A 12,544-nucleotide genomic window follows, 5' to 3' on the forward strand; every position below is an offset into this window, starting at 1 on the left:
TATATATAAACATTTAATGACATCAAACAATTACGGGTTGCAGTTTTAAACAAAAAGACATGATTGATCATTGCATATAACTACGATTATAAAGGTACACTATGTTTTCTAATAAATGAAAAGACAACTACTCTTACTGTCTATAATTATAATTCAATTATGTGTCGATAAGAAAGCAGCAATCATTGCGGATACCTTTATAAGCTTCCAGTGATCCTGTGAGCATATGCTAATACTCCTTAACATAAATCTCACTTGTCATCACCATCGTCTCTGTCTTGCTGGAATCGCATCCTCTATCTGCAAACTGAAACAATAGCAACATCAAATCCCTCCTGAAGATTTCACCCTGGACCTTCCCGCTGCTGATCTGCATAGGCATGTCATTCCGTTAACCAAGCAAACTCAACAATCCACACCATGCATGTGAACTTCTTCAGGAATGGACTATGATGCCGGGGCTGACCTCTCATAAGGTATGTAGAGCTGAACATTGTACCAGTTACATTTTTTAAGGAAATAAGCTTGTTGGGAGTTAGAACTCCTTTGCAATTTGCAAGAGGTGTCCGTAGTATACAAGATTTTCAAGCTAACTAAGTGGAAATACAAAGGATCTGAAAGAGCTGTAATGCTTTGATATATGAAATCAATGTCATCTACAGCAGTACAACACTAGTGACATCTTTTGAGCAATATATCCACCCGCCGGCAATCTATATCTGCAGTTGAACATTTTTACTTAAATGCAAACGAAAACAAAGAAAGGTATCCAAGTAGAACAATTATCTTTCTACAACCATCCTTTCTATCTTCCAACAGAATGAGAAAACATTTTGAATTAAACTAACAATGATCTTGAAGCAAAATGCATGAAGTTGGTGTCAACCTGATGCATGTTATAGATACTGGATCCTCTCTTGTTTGGTATTCCCTCACAGCCTTACTGAACTTTCATCAAACACCTTGCAGGCATAGATAAAAAAGAATTTGCACATGTAAATAAATGAGCTGAAGAGAAAGGGCAGGAGGCAAGGGGGAAAGCTAGGTGTGGCATCTTCTGCTTTTCCATGGCTGCCTGCACCTTGGGGTCGGTAGCTGCCCTCTGACAGAGAGAGGGAGAGATGTAGAGGGATAGAGAGAGGGACTCACCAACGCGCGGAGCTTGGCAGCCAAAGCGGAAGGGAAGCCGACTCCAATGACCTCCTCCACCTTCTATGATAGTCACCACCACTCCCTCCCGCGCGAGATGCAGGAGAGTGCACACCAAGAGAAAAAAGAACAACACTGAAACGGAAAGGGATCGTGAGACAGGATGGAGACCTGGAGTGTACGTTCCTGTGCAGCACCGCCACTAGCCGTGGTGGCTTCCCTCGCCACCTGCTCATCCAGAGAGAGATGGAGCTGGGTCGGGCTGCTCCTTCCCCTTGTCCCGGCTGCTGCACTGCTAGGTGCGGAGAGAGAGAGAGGAGGAGGAGCAACAAGGACGCAGAGAGGAGGCAAAGACGGGCGGCGGACCTCCTTCATCTTCGGCACAGATGCACCCCACCATCACTGGAGCTGCTCTTCTCCGGAACGGATCCATCATCTATGTGCACCTATGGTGGTGGGGGGGGATGGGTAGGAGGCCATGGAGAGGCTCCTGGTGCAGAGGCCATGGCGGAGAGCGAGGAGGAGGGAGGGGCTGTGGGGATCGAGGGGAAAGGGGCTAGGGTTGTGTGGCGGCTGGTGTGGATAGGGACGACCAGGGTAGAGGATGGGATTGGGTGCGGTGTGAGCATGCGGAGCGGATTGGACAAAGTGTTTTGCACGCAAAAACAAGCAACCCAACCAATGAGTGCATGGCGCGAGCCCACCCGTCATTGGCCAGCAAAAATAACTGCGAGGTGAAAATGGGTTTTACAGCTGTGAAGATCCAACGGTTCAAACTCGTCCGAAGGCAGATCCGACGGCCAACGAAGGCCCAATCGGGGGAGCATCCTGGAGGTGAGTTGGCTAGCCTCTGTTTTGTTTTAGATTTATGAGCGAAAGAAATAGGCCAGGGGGCCCACACCCTGTCCAGGAGACAGGGGGGCGCCCCCCCTGTAGGGCGCGGCCTCCTATCTTCTGGGCCCCCTGGTGGGCCTCCGGCGTCCATCTTCTGCTATATCATCACTTTTACCTTGGAAAAAATCGGGGGCAAGCTTATGGGACGAAACTCCGCCGCCACGAGGCGGAACCTTGGCGGAATCAATCTAGGGCTCTAGCGGAGCAGTTCTGCCGAGGACACTTCCCTCCGGGAGGGGGAAATCATCACCAACGTCATCACCAACGATCCTCTCATCGAGAGGGGGTCAATCTCCATCAACATCTTCACCAACACCATCTCCTCTCAAAACCCTAGTTCATCTGTTGTATCCAATCTTGTATCAAAACTACAAATTGGTACCTGTGGGTTGCTAGTAGTGTTGATTACTCCTTGTAGTTGATACTAATTGGTTTACTTGGTGGAAGATCATATGTTCAGATCCTTTATGCATATTATTACTCCTCTGATCATGAACATGAATATGCTTTGTGAGTAGTTATGTTTGTTCCTGAGGACATGGGTGAAGTCTTGCTATTAGTAGTCATGTGAATTTGGTATTCATTCGATATTTTAATGAGATGTATGTTGTCTTTTCCTCTAGTGGTGTTATGTGAATGTCGACTACATGACACTTCATCATTATTTGGTCCTAGAGGAAGGCATGGGGAAGTAATAAGTAGATGATGGGTTGCTAGAGTGACAGAAGCTTAAACCCTAGTTTATGTGTTGCTTCGTTAGGGGTTGATATGGATCCATATGCTTAATGTTGTGGTTAGGTTTACCTTAATACCTTCTTTTGTAGTTGTGGATGCTTGCAATAGGGGTTAATCATAAGTGGGATGCCTGTCCAAGTTAGGGAAGTACCCAAGTACCGGTCCATCCACATACCAAATTATCAAAGTACTGAACGCGAATCATATGAACGTGATGAAAACTAGCTTGACGATAATTCCCAATGTGTCCTCGGGAGCTCCTTCTTCATTATTAGAATTCGTCCAGGCTTATCCTTTGCTACCTAAAGGATTGGGCCACCTTGCTGCACTTTATTTACTTTATTTACTTTTTGCTCGTTACTATTTATCTTATCACAAAACTATCTATCACCTACTATTTCAGTGCTTGCAGAGAAAACCTTATCGAAAACCGCTTATCATTTCCTTCTGCTCCTCATTGGGTTTGACACTCTTAATTATTGAAAGGACTATGATAGATCCCCTATACTTGTGGGTCATCAAGACTCTTTTCTGGCGCCGTTGCCGGGAAGTGTAGCGCTTTTGGTGACTGGAACTTGGTAAGGAAACATTTATATAGTGTGCTGAAATTTTCTATTACTTGTCACTATGGAAACTAATCCTTTGAGGGGCTTGTTTGGGGTATCTTCACTCCAACCATAAGAGCAAAGAGATGCTCCTCAACCTACTGAACTTTATGAAAATATTCACTTTGAGATTCCTTCGGGTGTGATAGAAAAACTGCTAGCTAATCCTTTTGCAGGAGACGGAACATTGCATCCCGACTTACACCTTATCTTTGTGGATGAAGTTTGTGGATTATTTAAGCTTGCAGGTATTCCCAATGATGTTGTCAAAAGGAAGGTCTTCCCTTTATCTTTGAAGGGAGATGCAATGACATGGTACAGGCTATGTGATGATACGAGATTTTGGAATTATAAGCGATTAAAGTTGGAATTGCACCAGAAGTTCTATCCTATGAATCTTGTTCATCATGATCGTAATTACATATATAATTTCTGGCCTCGCGAAGGAGAAAGCATCGCTCAAGCTTGGGGGAGGCTTAAGTCAATGTTGTATTCATGCCCCAATCATGAGCTCTCTCGGGAAATGATTATTCAGAATTTTTATGCTCGGCTTTCTCTTGATAATCGCAACCTGCTCGATACTTCCTGTGCTGGTTCTTATATGTTGAAGACTATTGATTTCAAACGGGACTTATTGGAAAGAATTAAACACAACTCTGAAGATTAGGGTTCCAACGATGGTAAGGAGTCAGGTATGACACCTAAATTCGATTGTGTTAAATCTTTTATGGATACCGATGCTTTTCGTGGATTTAGCTCTAAGTATGGACTTGACTCTAAGATGGTAGCCACTTTTTGTGAAACTTTTGCTACTCACGTTGATCTCCCTAAAGAGAAGTGGCTTAAATATAATCCTCCTATTGAAGTAAAAGTAGTTGCACCTATTACAGTCGAAGAAAAGACTATTACATATAGTGATCCTATTATTCCTACTGCTTATGTCGAAAAACCTCCCTTTCCTGTTAGGATAAAAGATCATGCTAAAGCTTTGACTTTTGTTCGTAAGAGTAATACTAGGACCTATACACCTCCTGAGCAAATTAATGTTGAACCTGGTATTGCTATGATTAAAGATCTCTTGGATGAGGACTTAGATGGGCATGTTATCTCTTTCTTGGGTGAAACTGCTAATATTGCTAGACCCGATACTAAGACACGTAGGTCTGTTGTAGGCACGCCTGTTATTTCTGTTAAAATAGGAGATCATTGTTATCATGGCTTATGTGATATGGGTGCTAGTGCTAGTGCGATACCTTATGATCTTTATAAAGAAATTATGCACGATATTGCACCTGTTGAATTAGAAGACATTGATGTTACTATTAAGCTTGCTAATAGGGACACCATTAAACCTATTGGGATTGTTAGAGATGTTGAAGTCTTGTGTGGGAAGATTAAATACCCTGCTGATTTTCTTGTTCTTGCTTCCCCACAAGATGATTTTTGTCCCATTATTTTTGGTAGACCCTTCTTAAATACTGCTAGTGCTAAGATTAATTGTGAAAGGAAGGTCATCACTGTTGGCATAGATGGTATGTATCTTGAGTTCAATTTTGCTAAGTTTAGTAGACAACCTTGTGAAAGGGAACCACCTAGTAAGGATGAAATTATTGGTCTTGCTTCCATTGCTGTTCCTCCAACTAATTCGTTAGAACAATATTTGTTAGACCATGAAAACGATATGTTCATGAAGGGAAGGGAAGAAATAGATGAAGTGTTCCTTAAACAAGAACCTATGCTGAAACATAACCTTCCCGTTGAAATTCTTGGGGATCCCCCTCCACCCAAGGGTGATCCCGTGTTTGAACTCAAACCCTTACCTGATAATCTTAAGTATGCTTATCTTGATGAAAAAGAAATATATACTGTTATTATTAGTGCTAACCTTTCAGAGAAAGAAGAAGAAAGATTATTGAAAACTCTGAAGAAGCACAGAGCTGCTATTGGATATACTCTGGATGATCTTAAGGGCATTAGTCCCACATTATGTCAACACAAAATTTCAGTGGAGAAAGATGCCAAATCAGTTAGAGATCCTCAAAGACGATTAAATCCCAAGATGAAGGAAGTGGTAAGAAAGGAGATATTAAAGCTCCTTGAGGCAGGTATCATTTATCCCGTTGCTGATAGTGAATGGGTAAGCCCTGTCCATTGTGTCCCTAAAAAGGGAGGTATTACCGTTGTTCCTAATGATAAAGATGAATTGATCTCGCAAAGAATTATTACAGGTTATAGGATGGTAATTGATTTCCGTAAGTTAAATAAAGCCACTAAGAAAGATCATTACCCTTTACCTTTTATTGATAAAATGCTAGAAAGGCTGTCCAAACACACACATTTTTGCTTTCTAGATGGTTATTCTGGCTTCTCTCAAATACATGTGTCAGCGAAGGATCAATCTAAAACTACTTTTACTTGCCCTTTTGGTACTTTTGCTTATAGACGTATGCCTTTTGGTTTATGTAATGCACCTGCTACCTTTCAAAGATGCATGATGGCTATATTTTCTGATTTTTTGTGAAAAGATTTGTGAGGTATTCATGGATGACTTCTCCGTCTATGGATCCTCTTTTGATGATTGTTTGAGCAACCTTGCTCGAGTTTTGCAGAGATGTGAAGACACTAGTCTCGTCTTGAATTGGGAAAAGTGTCACTTTATGGTTAATGAAGGCATTGTCTTGGGGCACAAGATCTCTGAGAGAGGTATTGAAGTTGATAAAGCCAAAGTTGATGCTATTGAAAAGATGCCATGTCCCAAGGACATAAAAGGTATAAGAAGTTTCCTTGGTCATGCCGGCTTTTATAGGAGGTTCATTAAGGACTTTTCTAAAATCTCTAGGCCTCTGACTAATTTATTGCAAAAAGATATTCCTTTTGTCTTTGATGATGATTGTGTAGAAGCATTTGAAACACTTAAGAAAGCTTTGATCACTGCACCTATTGTTCATCCACGTGATTGGAATTTACCTTCTGAAATTATGTGCGATGCTAGTGATTATGCTGTAGGTGCTGTTTTAGGGCAAATAGTTGATAAGAAATTGAATGTTATCCAGTATGCTAGTAAGGCTCTTGATACTACCCAGAGAAATTATGCTACTACTGAAAAAGAGTTCTTAGCAGTTGTGTTTGCATGTGATAAGTTTAGACCTTATATTGTTGATTCCAAAGTTACTATTCACACTGATCATGCTGCTATTAAATATCTTATGGAAAAGAAAGATGCTAAGCCTAGACTCATTAGATGGGCTCTCTTGCTCCAAGAATTTGATCAGTATATTATTGATAGAAAGGGAGCTGAGAACCCCATTGCAGACAACTTGTCTAGGTTAGAGAATGTTCTTGATGACCCACTGCCTATTAATGATAGTTTTCCTGATGAACAATTAGCGGTTGTCAATGCTTCTCGTACTACGCCTTGGTATGCTAACTATGCTAATTAGATTGTTGCTAAATATATACCGCCTAGTTTCACATACCAGCAAAAGAAAAAGTTCTTTTATGATTTAAGACATTACTTCTGGGATTGTCCACACCTTTATAAAGAAGGAGTAGATGGTATTATTAGACGTTGTGTGCCTGAGCATGAACAGGAACAAATCCTACGCAAGTGTCACTCTGAATCCTATGGAGGACACCACGCTGGAGATAGAACTGCACACAAGGTACTACAATCTAGTTTTTATTGGCCTACTCTCTTCAAAGATGCTCGTAAGTTTGTCTTATCTTGTGATTAATGTCAAAGAATAGGTAACATTAGGAGACGTCAAGAAATGCCTATGAATTATTCTCTTGTTATTGAACAGTTTGATGTTTGGGGCTTTGACTATATGGGACCTTTTCCTGCCTCCAATGGTTATACACATATTCTAGTTGCTGTTGATTATGTTACTAAGTGGGTAGAAGCTATTCCAACTAGTAGTGATGATCATAACTCTTCTATTAAAATGCTTAAAGAAGTTAATTTTCCGAGGTTTGGAGTCCCTAGATATCATATGATTGATGGTGGTTCACATTTTATTCATGGTGCTTTCCGTAAGATGCTCGCTAAGTATGATGTCAATCATAGAATCGCATCTCCTTATCACCCACAATCTAGTGGTCAAGTAGAGTTGAGCAATAGAGAGCTCAAATTAATTTTGCAAAAGACTGTGAATAGATCTAGAAAGAATTGGTCCAAAAAACTTGATGATGCATTATGGGCCTATGTAACTGCATACAAAAATCCTATGGGTATGTCTCCATATAAGATGGTCTATGGAAAAGCATGGCATTTACCTCTTGAACTTGAACATAAGGCATATTGGGCTATTAAAGAGCTCAATTATGACTTCAAACTTGCCGGTGAGAAAAGGTTATTTGGTATTAGCTCACTTGATGAATGGAGATCCCAAGCGTATGAGAATTCCAAGCTTTTCAAAGAAAAAGTCAAACGCTGGCATGATAAGAGGATACAAAAGCGTGAGTTTAACGTAGGAGATTATGTGTTATTGTTCAACTCTTGTTTAAGATTTTTTGCAGGAAAATTTCTCTCAAAATGGGAAGGTCCCTACGTTATCGAGGAGGTCTATCGTTCTGGTGCTATAAAAATCAACAACTTCGAGGGCACAAATCTGAGGGTGGTTAACGGTCAAAGAATTAAACATTATATTTCAGGTAATCCTATCAATGTTGATACTAATATTATTGAAACCATAACCCCCGAGGAATACATAAGAGACGCTTTCCAGAACTTTCCAGACTCCGAAAAGGCATAGGTACGTGGTACGGTAAGTAAACTGACTCCAAAACAACTCTAATGCCAATTTTTATCAGTTTTGGATTATTTAATAATTTTTGGAAGAAATAGGTAGTCCGAAAGGGACACGAGGCTCCCATGAGAGAGGAGGCCACGCCCCCCCTGTAGGGCGCGCCCCCTGTCTCGTGGGCACCTCGTGTGCCTCCCGGACTCCGTTTTCTTGTATGTTACGTATTTTGGTCGGTAAAAATTCATTATATACACTCCCGAAGGTTTTGACCAACGCATCACGCAATTATCCTCTATTTTCGTTTTGAGTTGTTCCTGTTGCAGATTTGGAACAAGATGTCGTCCCAAGATTCGGAGGGAGAGAGCTACATGGTTGATTATATTGTAAACCCAAAAGTATATGGGGATGTGGAACATTATGGCTGGACCACAGAGGAAGAAGAAGACTATGATCCAAAGAGGAAGGATGAGACAAGCTCTGATGAAGAGGACGATCCACTACCTCAACCTGGTGATATGCATGTGGAGTTCAAGAAGTCAAGCCTCCCTAAGGTCCAATCTATCCCACCACGTTTTTTGCAGGACAACAAGGCATCACTATGCAAAAAGATAATAAAACTTGAGCTCGAGAATGAGGATCTGAGGGAGGAAAATTTTAGCCTTAGACACAAGCTAGAGAAAAAAATGTAACAACTCTACCGTCATTACCATCTCCATCACCTCTGAAGAAATAATCACATGGGTATGGGCACTCCCCTTGGCAACTGCCAAGCTTGGGGAGGTGCCCCGGTATCGTATCACCATCACACTCCTATTTTTACCGCTTTATTTAGTTTGATCCTTTTAGTAGTATCTTGATCTAGTAGTTCGAAGTTTTTGATATCAAGTAGTTTTGAGTTTTGCATTGTGATCTCTTTTTGTAATCGAGTCCATGTGCTATCTATAATAAAGATCAGTGTTGAGTCAACGGCTTTTCCATGTTGCTATGATCATGAGAAAGTAGAAAGAATAAAAGAGTTCATATTGATCTTATGGATAGTGATAACTTCACACATAGAAAGTATGTGTCGGTGTACTAGAGTAGGGGTACCCTAGTATCCCGAACTTGTGCACGGGCAGTTGCAGCACCCCGCGGCAAGGCTTTCCGGGCGACCGCCACGGTCCTCCGTGGTTCCTTTGGAGCCATTCAAGAACAAAGTATTCAAGCCAAGGAGACAAGGCCCCGGCAAGAGGAGCTTGCCGGGAAGGCCAACCAAGGCATCCCAAGGAACTTGCCGCGACGCGCCACGCGTCCCGGCAAGGCAACGGCCACGGCAAGGCGCTTGCCACGGCAGGCAAGTAACCACTCTGTACCCACGCTCCAGCACATCCGCCAACGTGTCACTCTGTGGGCCTTTCTAGGTGCGCGTGGCATGAGGTTGTGCAGCCAGCGGTGCGCGGTGGCATGCGACGCTGACAAGATCGCCATCGTGGCGAACGGTGGCGTCCCAGATGGTCCCTTTCTGCACTGTTTGGGCAACACAGACGGGCATTTAATGCCTTTGTCCCCTGCCGTTAGGGTTAGGTAGGATACACTGTGCAAGTAGGTGTACCAACCGCAACACTTTTTACGCTTTTACCCTTCTCTGCGTTGCCACCTGTCGGTGACCCCTTGAGCATATAAAAGGAGGCCCATGCGCAACATAGAGGAGGTTCGGCTCATTCGGAAGCCAGAAAAATACTTAGCTCTCCCGAGCAAGAACAGAATACAATCAGATAAGCAGCAGTAGGAGTATTATCTCTCCGGAGAGCTCCGAAGCTGGGTAAACTGCTCGTGTGCTTCGCCTCGATCTGCTCTTCGTGCGATCTCCGCCCCCCGCCGAACCGAAAGGGGCTCGGTCCGCCGGTCCCATAGGTGTTCGTGGATCAGTTTCCCCGACATCTTTGGCGCGCCAGGTAGGCGGCGTCGAGATTGTGTGAACCCGATCTGGTGTGCACACGAGCTAGATCTTCATCTTCTTCATCGACATGCCACCGAAGAAGAAAACTTCGGCGGCAGCTGCTCCGTCCATGTCACTTCCACCACCACCGGAGCAAACGGGTGGTGGAGTAGACACCGGCGGAAGAACGGACGTCGACGAGGAAGCTCACGATGCTGCCAGGTCCAAGGACAAGGCTGCGCAGACCTCGGCGTCCGTACATGTCCCGCGCCCATCTCAGGAGGCGCAGGACCGACAGCGTCATGGTATTCGCAGTACCATACGTTCGTTGGGACAAGATCGAGCTGGAGGATCTCGGGGTGCTCAAGACCAGCATGCACGCCAACGTGCTGGCACGAGCGAGACACGGTCGCCTGGACGGGATGCTGCTCCTTCTAACATAGTTAGAAGTCCGAGCATATCCCGCTCCTCGCACCGTTCGCCACTGCCGCCCACCACTCCAGCAGAAGCTTTGGCGCGAGCTCAGCTGCTCCTGGATTACCCTCCAGCGGAAGACAAGATCGACCAATGGAGGGCCACCATTCAGAGTCTCATCAGCTTCGCCAACGGCGACACTCTGGGCAGCCAACTGCATCGCAGCCGCGGCAGGACTGCCAGGCACGAGCCGGTGGTGAAGAAACCGGTGGGGGTGCAACCACCATGCACTCTCCACCCCGAAGGCCAAGATCGCCAACTCGTCGGATCCACCTCGACAGCGACTCCACTGCATCATCGAATCCACGAGCTCGTCGCGATCAGCGCCAAGTTCTTCACAAACGACAACAAGAAGACGCTCGTACTCGCATCGAGCGCCGAAGAGAAGCGCGACGTCAATCCAACAAGCGCGCTGGGCCCTCTGTTAACATGCATGTGCCAGGGGAACCAGGCGACTTGCCGTACGCGGTAGGTTGCCCTGCGTTCACTCATGAGCTGCGGCAGGTCCAGTGGCCCAGCACGAAGAATTTCAAACCAGATGTACCAGAAAAGTACGAAGGCAAGACGCATCCGTCGGAGTTCCTCAGCATCTACACCATCGCGGTGTAAGCTGCCGGGGGACGGGATGACAAGATCCTTGCCAACTACTTCCCGCTGGTACTCAAGCCCAATGTCAGATCCTAGCTCATGCACTTGCCGGACAACTCCATATCCTCCTGGGCTGACGTGTGCCATCAGTTTGTCGGTGCCTTTACAGGCGGCCACAAGCCTCATGGCCAAGAGAGCGATCTTCATCTGCTCGCCCAAAAGGAAGGAGAGCCCCTGCGCAAGTACATTCAAAGATTCACCCGCGTACAACACAACATCCCAGACGTCCACCCTGCCGCGGTGATCAGCGCGTTCCATCAGAACGTGCGAAACCGCAGGATGCGGGAGGAGATGGCGATGTGCAAGATCAGAGACGTCAGTGAGCTATATGCCCTGGCCGACAAGTGTGCACGTGCTGAGGAAGGGAGGAAACTCCCCGGAGAGAACACAGGAGCAGGAGGATCTGATAGTGAGGAGACTGCCCCGGCAAGGAAGAACCGGCGGCGGAACAATAGGAAGAAGAAAGGCAAAGATGTGCTAGTTGTTGAGCAGTCTGGCAAGAAAGCCGAAGTTGGTAGCTCCGGCAAGGAGGTTGCTGCAGCTGTGGCGGTCGCCGACAAGCAGGACAGCACCAACAAGCAGTATTGCAAGATCCACCGCACCAAGGGCCATGACCTCCAGAGCTGCAAGAAGGTCGAGCAGCTTGTTGAGCAGCAAAAGGCTGAATACGAGCGGCGCGACAAGGAGAAAGCCCAGGAAGGTGCTGGAGGAGCTGGCAAGAAACGTCCCGGCCGAGGAGGACGCCGCGGCAAGGCCAAGCAGCGGCAAGGAGACAGACCTCCCCGCGGCCGCGACAAGGATGAAGACGACGACGACGATGAAGATATGGATGAAGATGAGACCGATGAGCAGGAGTTCCAGAAAGCCACAGAGGTCCTGTGCGTTGACGGTGGTGCTTCTCTACATACTTCACACCGCCAGCTCAAGCAATGGGTGCGGGAAGTCAATGCGGCAGAACCACCCATCGAGTCACGCAAGCCTCTGAAATGGTCCAGCACGCCTATCATCTTTGATATTGAGGACCACCCTGATCGCATAACTGCGGTCGGGTGCTTGCCGATGTTGGTTTCACCAACTATCCGCAACCTCAAGGTCACTAAGATGCTAGTTCACGGCGGGGCCGGCTTGAACCTGATCTCCTCTGCGGTGCTCCAGAAACTCCAGATCCCTGATAGCGAGCTCCAAGAGACCGGCACATTTCAAGGAATCAATCCGGGAAGGAGCAAGCCGAAGGGAAAGATCACGTTGCCGGTAACATTTGGCAGCGAGTTGAACTTCAAGACTGAGAGGGTCACTTTTGACGTTGCTGATTTTCCATTGCCTTACAATGGGATGCTCGGCCGTCCAACACTTGCCAAGTTCATGGCAGCTTCTCA

The 12,544-nt window shown here is 45.5% G+C and overlaps 1 long non-coding RNA gene across 13 annotated transcripts in view; it reads right to left on the bottom strand.

Annotated features, from left to right (window-relative positions):
* Positions 1 to 1,774, bottom strand: part of LOC119364100 — a 4,976-nt gene extending 3,202 nt beyond the window's left edge. For 2 of the 13 annotated variants that reach the window (XR_005174671.1, XR_005174670.1), the window contains exons 1-2: positions 887 to 1,773; positions 196 to 719 (exon numbers count right to left, since the gene is read on the bottom strand). This is a non-coding gene — a long non-coding RNA (uncharacterized LOC119364100). Of the gene's footprint in view, positions 1 to 195; positions 720 to 886 lie in introns of all 13 variants that reach the window. The other 11 variants (XR_005174664.1, XR_005174662.1, XR_005174665.1 and 8 more) reach the window with 11 other exon arrangements.
* Positions 1,775 to 12,544: the final 10,770 nt, after the last annotated feature.

Source organism: Triticum dicoccoides, chromosome 2B (genome assembly GCF_002162155.2).
Source record: "Triticum dicoccoides isolate Atlit2015 ecotype Zavitan chromosome 2B, WEW_v2.0, whole genome shotgun sequence".
Taxonomy (NCBI): Eukaryota; Viridiplantae; Streptophyta; class Magnoliopsida; order Poales; family Poaceae; genus Triticum; species Triticum dicoccoides.